This window comes from Notolepis coatsorum (genome assembly GCF_963971535.1).
Source record: "Notolepis coatsorum genome assembly, chromosome: 7".
Taxonomy (NCBI): Eukaryota; Metazoa; Chordata; class Actinopteri; order Aulopiformes; family Paralepididae; genus Notolepis; species Notolepis coatsorum.
The window spans coordinates 113,346,455-113,359,329 of record NC_140171.1 but is presented as its reverse complement, the minus strand read 5'-3'; the positions used below and the strand labels follow the sequence as shown (position 1 = coordinate 113,359,329).

The 12,875-nt window shown below is 42.8% G+C and overlaps 1 protein-coding gene across 2 annotated transcripts in view; it reads right to left on the bottom strand.

Moving 5' to 3' along the window:
• LOC311231563 (ras and Rab interactor 2-like) overlaps positions 1-12,465 on the bottom strand; it is a 106,156-nt gene extending 93,691 nt beyond the window's left edge. For both annotated transcript variants that reach the window (XM_084318186.1, XM_084318187.1), the window contains exon 1: positions 12,301-12,465. The gene's annotated coding sequence lies outside the window, so the exon portion shown is untranslated. The remainder of the gene's footprint in view (positions 1-12,300) is intronic.
• Between the last annotated feature and the right edge of the window lie 410 nt (positions 12,466-12,875).

Below are 12,875 nucleotides of genomic sequence, written 5' to 3'. Positions count from 1 at the left end.
AGCATTTTTATATTATATATTAGATTTAGATTATTGGATTATTAGATTATATATTGCATATATTTAGCAATGAGATATTATATAATTTAGATATGAAATATGATGAATCGAAAATGGGGGACCCTGATGTAAACAAGACGAAAGTCTTTCGCTGGTCTGCATCCCCTTAACAATTGTATGTATTGAGCTGTACTGTACCCATTCTGCAATATGTTAATAAAGTTTTAAATCAATCAATCAATCAATAGGATTTTAGCATTTTTATGAAACTACTGTATATTTGTATGTCTCTAAATGTTTTGATGAATTGAAAATGGAGGACCCTTATGTAAAAAAGCCGAAAGTCTTTTTCTGGTCTTCATCCTCCAGTCAGTCCACTGTTGTGTATTGAGCTGTACTGTATTGTACCCATTCTGCAATCGTTAATAACGTTCATTCGTTCAATCATTCAGCCGGCAACAGAATAATTTTGATTGACAGTCGAGTCTGCCAATTACGTCACACCGCTTGTACCCGCCCTGCTGTTCTTAGCACCAATCGGCAAGCAGCGCTATTCTTTTTTTACTTCCTGAATGCCCTCCTTGATTTTAACGAGAGCTCAGCTCAACGACAACAACAACAGCTCACCGCAGCCGACGAGTGATTACTAGCGCACCGCAGCATGACAACGAGGCATAATGATTTTACTGCAACAAATGTTATAATAAAAGCCTTTCCATACATCTGTCTGATTGAAAACTTTATTAACAGACTGCAGAATGGGCACGCACAACTCGGCACGGACTGAGATATGAACAGTAACGCTTGCTATCTATGTCGTCATTGGACGTTGCTATGTTTGGGTAAATACGCTGATGTGTAACTATATAACGTGTAACTATATAATGTTGATGCCACAAAACGAATGCCTTTGTTAATCATACGTACTAACTTTGATGCAGTAGTGTGTGTGTGGGAGCGGCGTTGTTCAAAAGTTTGAACGGGGTGGACCAGATTGACGCGACACAATCCTCTTGGGCAAAACATCACGATATCCACGATACGTTAAAAAAGTGTATCGTTAATGAACTGTACCCGATATTTATATAATATCGTCATATCGCCCAGCCCTCATGCGGCACAATACTCTTTTTATCTTGATTATCTTGTTTCCATGATCGTGGGAAGACAAAATCGTAATTGAAATTGAAACATGATTAATCACACAGCCCTAGTGGGAGGTAGGCTATACCAAATAAAGGTATACCAAATATAAATGTATGTAAGTCATGGATCCATGCAAAGTTATGGATTTTTACTATACCATATACTTTTACTATACTATACTATGGGGGCGACAGTGGCTCAGGAGGTAGAGCAGTCGTTTGGTAATCCGGAGGTTCCTGGTTTGATTCCCATTCCTCCTAGGCAGTGTGTCGAAGTGTCCTTGAGCCAGACACTTAACCCCTAATTGCTCCCGATGAGCAGGTTGGTACCTTGCATGGTTACCTCTGCCATCGGTGTGTAAATGTGTGAGTGAATGAGTAAAAATGTGAGGAACAAATTGTAAAGCACTTTGGATAAAAGTGCTATATAAATGCACCATTTATACTGTCATCCATGATATATTTACTTGTAAAAGAAAATATACATACATAAAATGTCCTTTGCAGTAGTATTAACAATGTAAAAGACCATTTAAATTAATTAATTAGCACCATGACAATTATATTACAAGATAAAGGCATAAAAGTCATATCATATTGTACTGTAATTTGTACCGACAAACTAATACCGTCAAATATCGTTACACTGTCAAAAGATAAATATTGTATATTTTGGGCATATCGCTCAGTCCCACGCTGCTCATCCTATCCTCCTAACATCCTAACAGTGGGTGTGCAAATTAACTGAAGTTTGTTTCCATTAGTAAACATGTTTGTCCGTGCCGTGTGTGCGTGCGTGAGTCGGTACATGATGGAGAAACTTTTAATGAACTAGTAGGTACGCTTCAACATCTAGAAATTATAAACAAATAAATAATATATAGGTGAGTACATATGTGTAAATGCAGGGCTCTACGCTAACTTTTTCCCCAAGGAGCGCATGTGCTCCTAAATGAAACAATTTAGGAGCACACAAAGAAATTTAGGAGCACAGTGAAACATTTTCAAGTAACACAGAGTTATTAACAAACTATTTATTACATGCATATTATACTGTGCATACTAAGGGACAAACATCTGTGCAATAGCACATAATACCACCAAAATCACACATTGGCCCATGCCTACTAGACGAAAGGTCCTTTTAATGTTAATGACTACTAATGGAAAGGTAATGGAATATATTATTAGATGACAGAACATGGAAAATTCTTTATACAATTATTTAATTCATTATAATTGAAACGCTATTGAAACATAAATAATCAACAATAATACAATTATTCTGTTACAGCTGCTGAGGCATAACAAAAAATATTGTTTGTTTCCTGTTGGTTGTCAGTTAAGGCCATGGGTAGGTAGGGAATTTATTTTATAAATTTTTTTATTTAATTCTTTCCCACGGCGACTATGGATAGGGAATTTCTTTTATTTAATTAAAATGTTTACAACAACATGGATGCATGTACTCTGCCAGCATGTTTAATATCCATAATACTAAAGGTTTGACTAAGATTTCTATGAAACTTTATTGTAAAAAAAATAAATAAAAAGAAAATTTAATCTTTTATTTTTATTTTTAAACTCATCAAATAAATTGGGTCGCACTTAAATCGGCAGGGTCGGTCGGCAACCGGAACCAACCCATTATTTTTGTTAGGCCCTATGACAAATAAGACTGTTAAATTACTTTATCTAAATCCAATCAATATTCCTAATGCTGTTTCAATGTTAGGTTATAAAAATAAACATATAAACATTCATATAATAATACAATAACCTAAATATACAGCTAAGCCCCATTGTATTCTGAAATGTAGACTTTAACAGTGTAGGCAACTAAGCCAATAGAAATAAGGTATAACTCATGAGTGCTTTGGCTCATAGGAGTCCTTGAGCTTTTAGTTTGTTTTAGTATTACGCTACATTTAATAATGTCATTTATCAGCTATCTGTGATAGGAGTGTGAGTGGGATTCATCCAAAGACTGAGATAAGAGTGTTTTTCATTACTGGAAGAGATTCACTCGGAGGCGCTTTAACAATGGATCACTAGAAGGCTTGCCAGGGGCAAGGTCATCTCTTTAGACTGAGGAATTTAATACCAATACTTCAGTTGCCAAACACCCCACCCCACACATCAATCTCCACCACGTCAAACCCACCACATCCCCATCCAAGACACACACCCTGAGGCATAACAAAAAATATTGTTTGTTTCCTGTTGGTTGTCAGTTAAGGCCATGGGTAGGTAGGGAATTTATTTTATTTTATTTTTTATTTTATTCTTTCCCACGGCGACTATGGATAGGGAATTTCTTTATTTAATTAAAATGTTTACAACAACATGGATGCATGTACTCTGCCAGCATGTTTAATATCCATAATACTAAAGGTTTGACTAAGATTTCTATGAAACTTTATTCAAAAAAATAAAAAAGGATTTTTGATTTTTTGAATTTTGAATTTCTTGAATTTTTTACTCATAAAATATATTGGGTCGCACCTAAATCGGCAGGGTCGGTCGGCAACCGTAAACAAGCCATTCTTTTTTTTTAGGCCTGAGCTATATACTATAGCTACTGTCCATCAATATCTTCCTTTTGAATTAGGTTCAGGAGAGAGAGAGAGAGAGAGAGAGAGAGAGAGAGAGAGAGAGAGAGAGAGAGAGAGAGAGAGAGAGAGAGAGAGAGAGAGAGAGAGAGAGAGAGCGAGAGAGAGAGAGAGAGAGAGAGAGAGAGAGAGAGAGAGACTCTCATCCCCCCCTTCCCTCACTATTGGATGCCTCTGAGCATTTACAGGAATGGTGAGGATGCAAAGCATGTTAGAGTCGACCATTGGACCCGTTGCTCACAGAGTTTTCGTTGCACATAGAAACAGAGTGACTCACAAGATGAGTTGTTACATAGCTGTCGAATGCAGGGCTGAATAGCTAGATGTCATAGCTTCTAAAATTGAAGGTCCGCACTGCTCTGTGGCTAATATGAAATTACAATTGTGCATTGACACGCCCACTACGCAAAACTATTACTCGCACACTGTAATCCTAAATTAGTTTTAAGGTTCGCACAAATCTGTTTTTAGGGGCAAATGTGAGTGAAATGCTCACATTGTAGAGCCCTGAAATGTAAGTGATGCAGGTGTTGGAGGGTCAGGAGTGAGGGTATAGTTGAACAGGTGGGTTTTGAGGTGGGACATAAAAATGTCTACGGATGGGGCTTCTTTGATGTGTGATGGGAGTGTATTGCATCGGAGTTGTGATTGATTCCATGTGACGTACAGCATCATGTATCTTCCAACGGCACACCAGGAGACGGACCTCCAAAGGCTGAGAAGCGAAGCAAAGCGTCGCTGGGCATGTGTGCGCACATCATAGCCCATAGTTTACATTACTATAATCACAAGCGGACTGTTTGCAAGCCTCTGCTGACAGCTGAAGAAAAGTCTCTGTAATTCCCTGCCCATGCCTGTGGTTTTCCATCACAGCGTGGATGAAGCATTCACAGACGTGTGGTCATCCTAGTTTGTACAGGGAACTGGGGCGCTAACGCCAAATGATGCCGTCTCAATTAGATCAACAGCTGCGTGTTCAGCTACAATGAAGGCATAGAACTGCACATTCTTCTCAAACCACGATGAAGAAGACAGATGACGACTGAAGACGTAAAGGCCTCCCCAGTTCAACAGGAACAACACTATGTCCAGCCCTCATATGGTAGAAATGAACTGCGCACATTCAGTTATGTTTCTTACACCCAGACAATAAAAGCTTAATTGGCCCATTTATATGTGACGCCCATACCAATTTACATTTACATTACATTTAGTCATTTAGCTGACGCTTTTATCCAAAGCGACTTACAAGTTTTGTACGACAAGTCAGCAGGAAGGGCACAACTCTATCAGCTGAGTAACCATGTTCATCGAAGTGTTCAAACTTGAGTGCTACAGTGTCAAGTTAGTATATGTTAGTATTAGGGCTGTCGGTTTATCGCGTTAATTAGATTAATTAATTACACAGCAAATTATCGAGTTATGAAAATTAACTCAAAATTAATTACAAAAAAAAAGTATTTTTTTTTATATACATTTCTTTTTTTTATATAATTTTTTTTATCTCATTCATTCCATGAGAATGTAGAATACACATTTACAGACTTTTTTTTAATATGGTCCATTTGCATGTTCTTGGTATCTGATTCAAGGGACATCTATGAATCTCAGGGAATGTATTCCCAGTGTCAGAAATACTGTGGGCTAGATCCACAAAGAATGGATTGCACAGTGCAAGTTGCACCCTTACTTACAATTCATTATGAATAGAAAATGGAGGACCCTGATGTAAACAAGACGAAAGTCTCTCTGGTCTGCATGCCCTTAACAATTGTGTGTATTGAGCTGTACTGTACTCATTCTGCAATCTGTTAATAACATTTTCATTCAATCAATCAATCTGCGCGGTGATTGATTGAATGCAAATTTTATTTTGAGTCAATTGTAATGAACCAAATGAGAATATAGAATATAGAATATCAGGCATAAAATGGTTATGCGATTAATTAGATTAATTAATTACAAATCCTGTAATTAATTAGATAAATATTTTTAATCGCCTGACAGCACTAGTTAGTATAATAGGAAAAGTGCATGACAGTAGAGGACAGTAAGAAGGTTAGAAGGTTTTCCATTTCAAATATTGATTGAAGAAGTGTGTCTTTAGTCGACAGCAAAAGATTGGTCGGGTTTAGACTGTCCTAACTGTGGTGGGAAGTTCGTTCCATCATTGTGGAGCGAGGACCGAGAATAGGCGGCTTCTCTTTGATGACCCTCCCGGAGCTTGGATAGGAGTGGGTCTGAGATGGCCAGAAGCCATAGAGTGGAGGGGTCTTGAGGGTGTGTAGTTAGAGACCATTGACCGGAGGTAGACGGGATGCCGTTCCCTTCGCCACGCGATATGCCAAATAGCTTTATAGCTAGAATAGACTAAAACAGAGAAAAATTTGACGATTGCAAGCAATAGCCAGCATAATTGATCTATCTCAAACCCCCCCTGCGATTTGGAGGATCAAGAAAAGAGGGCGGGGTTTGAGATAGGTAATGTATCTATGGATAATGGTGGGTAGCCTACATTTCTGGTTCAAAATCACAAAGCAAATTTTGGGTAAACATTTTTAATAAAAAACACAGCTCAACCTAACAAAAGCCATCGCCAAAAAACACACCACGCCGATACATCTGAATGACGAGCAGGAGCAAACAAAAACAACAGTCTCTACAAACCGACCACCTTGGGACACGTCTCTCAAGGGAGCCGCCTGTTATCTTTTGTTAAATCAAAGTTTGGGAGGTGCTGCTCGGCAACCAGGCTGCCTGACGTCCAGGGCCCTGAGGGATGACGTCCAGGGCCCTGAGGGATGACGTCCAGGGCCCTGAGGGATGACGTCCAGGGCCCTGAGGGATGACGTCCAGGGCCCTGAGGGACGACATCCAGGGCCCTGAGGGATGACGTCCAGGGCCCTGAGGGATGACGGGATGACGTCCAGGGCCCTGAGGGATGACATCCAGGGCCCTGAGGGATGACATCCAGGGCCCTGAGGGATGACGTCCAGGGCCCTGAGGGATGACGTCCAGGGCCCTGAGGGATGACGTCCAGGGCCCTGAGGGATGACGTCCAGGGCCCTGAGGGATGACATCTAGGGCCCTGAGGGATGACATCCAGGGCCCTGAGGGATGACGTCCAGGGCCCTGAGGGATGACGTCCAGGGCCCTGAGGGATGACATCCAGGGCCCTGAGGGATGACATCCAGGGCCCTGAGGGAAGACATCCAGGGCCCTGAGGGATGACATCCAGGGCCCTGAGGGATGACATCCAGGGCCCTGAGGGATGACATCCAGGGCCCTGAGGGATGACATCCAGGGCCCTGAGGGATGACCCGACCTCAAGCTGTACTGCTGCTGCTGGACCACAGCTGCATAAATGCACTGCTACCCTGGAACACTGACGGATAAGGACTCCCTCAGGGGGGGTCCTGTTACTGCTATCAGAGGCAACCCATAAGATGGTGTGTGTGTGTGTGTGTGTGTGTGTGTGTGTGTGTGTGTGTGTGTGTGTGTGTGTGTGTGTGTGTGTGTGTGTGTGTGTGTGTGTGTGTGTGTGTGTGTGTGTGTGTGTGTGTGTGTGTGTGTGTGTGTGTGTGTGTGTGTGTGTGTGTGTGTGTGTGTGTGTGTGTGTGTGCGTGCGTGCGTGCGTGCGTGCGTGTGTGTGTGTGCATGCATGTGTGCGTGTGTATATGTTTAACGTGTGTGTGTGGGGGGTGTATGTGTGTGTACTGTATGCACGCGTGTGTGTATGTGTGTGTGTGTATATTATGTACGTCTGTACAGTATATGTGTGCGTGCGTGTGTGTGTGTGTGGTGCCTGCGTTCGTACAGGGGAGAAAGATAGACAGACAAGAGGGTTTATTTGCTTGAAAACGTATTGCTGAGGAACTTCAAAAAGAGAAAAGTGCATAGTGGCTGGGTGGCGCAGCGGACTGAGCACTTGTCACCAACGCGTGAGACACGCACAATATATGCTTACCTAGGATTTGACTTGATTCAACAACAAAGCAGTCGGGGCAATGGCAAGCCGAAAACGGTCGAAATTGTAGTTATTTGAAGTTTGGATATTTTTTTCACAACTGAGGTAGGTACATTTAATTTTTTTAAACTAAAGTACAGAAAAAAGGTACCGTTGGGTACCGGTATCGATTCACAGGTACCGGTACCGTATCGGTTTAAATGTGAAAGGTACCCATCCCTACAGCGTTGCCTCCGGCTTGGCCGGCCGTTATACTGCCTCAATTGGCAGAGTCAGCGGGAGGGAAGCCGGTGGGTGGTAATCTGGTCGTTGTAAACAGCGACCCCTACAGGTTGGTCAGGGCGCCTGCACAGCGAGGAAGGGAGATGGTGAGGGTAGTGTGAGCCTCCCACACGTTACACCTCACCAATGAGAGTCCGCGCTGGCAGGTGAAAAGAAGTGGCTGGCTGACTCCGCATGTATCGGAGGGGACATGCGATAGTATCTATCAACCCTCCCTAGACCGACCAGTGGGAAGTGGGGGGCACATGCAAGCAATGACCAGGAAGGGGAGGGGGGAATTGGCACAACTAAATTGGGATGGGAGAAAAACACAGAAAAACAGGAGGAGAAAAAGTGGATAAAAAAAAGAAGAGAAAAGCGGCGCCGTAACTTAGAGTGGGAAAACAAGCCTCCAGACCGTCGTGTCTGTGTCGGGCCGCATACCAGAGCCCTATCGGCCCGGGGTCAGTGGTTCAGGGTGAGTTCAGATGAACCTACTGGCACGTATCCTGTAGGTTAGGGTCCGAAAAGAGGTTGCTAAATTTATACAAGCAGAGAGATCTGGGAATTGTCCAGGGGAGTTTTCCCCTCAGAGATGGGATGTCAAGATTCCGGTGCCTCTTGTCAGTCGAACGTGACCTGACCTCAAGATTACACGGCTTTGACAGATCCACGATAACCACGTTCACCGTCCACCCGGGCGATAAAGTGAGAAGAAGAGACAATCCCGCTTTCGTGTTCGTATAAGAAACCAATCACACAATATGGAAGCAATAAGAAGGAGCGAGTCGGCGCTAAATCTGTGTCAGAGGAACCAGGGAGTGTCAGGGCACCAGCAGCTCCACCCAACCACAAGTTTCCACACTGAAAGGTCACCGCGGAGAAAGGCTGGGTTTGTTTTTGCTCTTCCATTAAAATAAAAAGCACTGCAGTGAGTGGGCCTACTCCCCATTAAATTAGTACCAGGAATCACGGATCAGGCCAAGGATCTAGCTCTCCAGCGAGAGAGGAGGTGTCCAATATCTTGACTTATGCGCTTATATATCTACAAGCGGGGAACGAGGGCTTTATAGGAATGGAGGAGGGGCACGGGAGGGGGGGGGGGGGGGGGTGAGTAAATAAGATAACGGACCGAGTGGTGGTATGAATCCACTGCACGTACCGCGAATGTACACAAGCGGCGATGAGTCCGTCATCGTTGACTAAAGTGTGGCGATATGGAAAAAGACCAGATGAACCCAAACACAACAAAGGGAAGTGGGTCAAACGCCTCCGCCCTGCAGGCCTCAAACCCCACGACCAGACCAGCCGCAGCCAGCCAGGAACTGAGAGGGGAACACATCGGTCACATAAATGTATGGTTAGACTCTGAGGGGAATTTTTAGGGGACGCGCTCTCCCCCTCGCAACAGATTTAGAGGCTAATTTCTTCACTCTTGGGCTCAAATATTCTGAATTCCTGACATTGGTTTCCCCCCGTGCAGAGTGGAGCGAAACCCTTCTTTTGACTTCAAAGGCTGCGTTATTAAGACTGCAGACGAAAGTGGCACAAATCTGACCTCTTTGCTCATACTATATGTGACTCAGATGAGTTTTTTCCACAACAGTGTGAACACAGCACAAATCACATGGAATCTGATCTTTTCAATTCTGATTTGGGACACTTTCATAATATGTGGTCCTAAATCAGATACAGGTCAGATTTTTTGCAATGTGACCTCAGTCTGAACAGTCATGCGACTTTCACGTCACTCTAGATTGACATTTGTCACAATTCTTTACGCCCATCTTCTTTATTGTTGACAAGCAATAGCCAGCATAATTTACCTATCTCAACCCCCCCCCCCCCCCCCCCCTCCTGTGATTTGGAGGATCAAGAAAAGAGGGCAGGGTTTGAGATAGGTTTATCTATGGATAATGGTGGGTAACCTACATTACTGGTTAAAAAACACTACAACAAAGCTCATTTTGGGTGGAAAACACAAAGCAAACAAAAGCTGTCGCCAAAAAACACGTCAAAAACACAAAAATCTGATCTGAGCAATAGGTCAGAATTGAGCATTATTCGAGACTGCTGGAACTTAACAAAGTGGTTGACTTCACGTCCAGCTGCAGACGGACTACACGGGCTCCGTCCTGTGAAAGTGCTCAGTGCTTCAGCACTCCAGGGTATACGCTTTATCCTGACGACTGAAACCTGAGTGGCAGCTTCCTCGTCCAGCAAAAGACATGACATCATTTTCGTCTCCCCAAACCACAGAGCCTCCTGTTCTGAGAGAAGTGTCTGGCTGGCTGGCTCGACCGGACGTGTTGGATCAGAGAGAATGGAATCATATAGGTGGTAGGCAGCTAAGGCGCTTTGAGATGGGCCAGTTTGTGTCTATTGTCGTATATGTATTACTGTTGATTACTCTTGATTTGACTACTAGAATGCTTCTACAGATATGTTACTACTATTACCCTGCCCATACCTGTACCTCCAATCCCCCCTCCCCCATACTGCCCAAATTTCCCCAAGGAGATCAATAAAGGAATATCTTATCTTATCTTACACACTACCTAGAGGGACAGGTAAACTATGGGCCGGAAATGCAAGGAGAGTTGTACCAAAGCTAGCGTGTGTGTGTGTGTGTGTGTGTGTGTGTGTGTGTGTGTGTGTGTGTGTGTGTGTGTGTGTGTGTGTGTGTGTGTGTGTGTGTGTGTGTGTGTGTGTGTGTGTGTGTGTGTGTGTGTGTGTGTGTGTGTGTGTGGATATGAGGACTGTGTGTATGTGTAACTAGGGGGGATATGCACAAAGACACGTTTCAATTGTCTTGTGTACATTGACAATAAAGTCTTACTAAACGACAGACATATGGTAGGCAGAAACATTGTTCTGGCCTGGGGAGAAAGAGAGAGAAGTACCTGAACAAAATCTCTCTGGATCAGACCCTCATAACCTCAAACAAGCCCTGGTGAGCTGCAGGACCATAAGTTAAAATGCCTTTCTGCTGATACATGTTCTCATAACACGGAGTGCCAGAAATCTGTCTTTTGCACTAAAAGTCAATCTCTTTAACAGATGACAAAGAGGCTTTAGTGTCATATTGACAAACATCTGGTCACTGCATGCTCACTATACTGTACACAACAATGGAGTTGATTCAAGGATTCAAGTATGTATGTTAGACGTCGAGTCAGATCCAGTTTGTCCTGACATTTTTAGCAAAAGGGATAAAATTAAAAGCTCACCTTACAGACTAGGAGAATATCAGGTGTAAACTCTCACTACATAGGCCTACTTTGAGAAGGTGTGACAACCGTTTGCCTTGAGATGACAGTGAACAACACACTTTTAGAATATTATCTAAATGATATATGCCTGGAGTTATCAAGCAAATGGGAGATCTAAGTGTTGCGACATTTTCAAGAAAAATGCACGCTTTTAGGTGACGATATATTTTCTGATGCTTATAGGTATATGTATTTCACAGTCATCTGTGGCTGCTCCAAGTCTTTTGGCCAAATAAGTAGCGTTTTTTGATAAGACAAGCCAAGGACAACCTAAAAATGCTTCGGCCTCAGCGATGAATTACCATGTTTTATTATAAAGGACGAGAGGAGAACGGAGGAGGGAGAAGCTAGGCTTCTTACAACTGTAGCTGTAAACAAATAAACAAACAAACAAATATCAACGCAAGTACCAGGAATTATCATGGCTCATGGTACTCGTGAGTCGTGACTATAAGGACAGTCCTCCTCAATCAATCACTCAATACCTGTCAATACATGCAACTCTTCCAAAACGACTGGAGAGCTATGGTTTCTTTGAAACTAGAGAATCAAACCAGGGAGGGAGACTGACTTTGTAGACTCGAATGCTATTTGCCTAAACTTTTACATCCCAAAATTAGCTATACATTACAGGACTACTTTAATAAGAGATTATTTAATTAATTTAATTTAATTATTATTCCCAGAAAAGTATCATGCAGTCACCTTTTCTACAGAGCTGTGTACGTCTGTGACGTCACACATTAGGGGGCAGGACAGGACAGACTTCTCTATTGTCTGCCTATGGATGGAGACTGACTGAGCATTACCAGGTAAAACATGTTCAAAAAGCTGAAATTCAGTCATTGTCCCTTTAAGCGAGAATGAACCAATGTGTCGTTCGCGTTGCATGATATATTATTATAATTAAATGGTGAAACGTATCACTTCAACCTGTTTTGACACTGAATGCATAAATAATAGCAAATGTTACAACAAGTCTATTAAATTGGTATAGCGCATTACATTGTTTATTGAACAGAGCCCCGATTACTCCCACGTACCTTTTGCGAAGTTTTCTGGAACAAGACACTCGAAGCTTTTGTCTTAACTACGGACGGTCCATATACTTCAGAAGACGAGGTCATACTTTATGGGCTTTGCTTTGTCTCTTGTGTTTCGCTTTCATTATTGGGAATTTCCAGAGTTCCCAAATAGTGCTCGACTACATCGCTTACCGCGCGTCACCAGCGGCTGTGAGTTCAGCCACAGTCTACTGGACGCGCTGGGAAACCAGAGAAGAGGAGCGCGAGAGCGTCAACTTTAGATCACGTGACCACCCCTGGAATTTCTTGCTGGGTAGGTGATGGGCAACCTTGGAAGTTTTTCCTCTGGTTATTTCTTTCTTTTGGTACCGTACAAAGATATGGGTCAGCCCATTAATAGGGCTTTCTATTCTGTGTTAGATGAAAAAAAAGACAAGTATTCTTCTTGTCAGTGCATGAGGTCTATCATATGGCTATGTTCAAGACTGCAGTCAGACGAAAGTGGCCTACATCTCATCTCTGATCTCTTTGCTCATATTATGTGACTCAGATCTGCTTTTTTTTTCCACGACAGTCTGAACAGCACACATCAC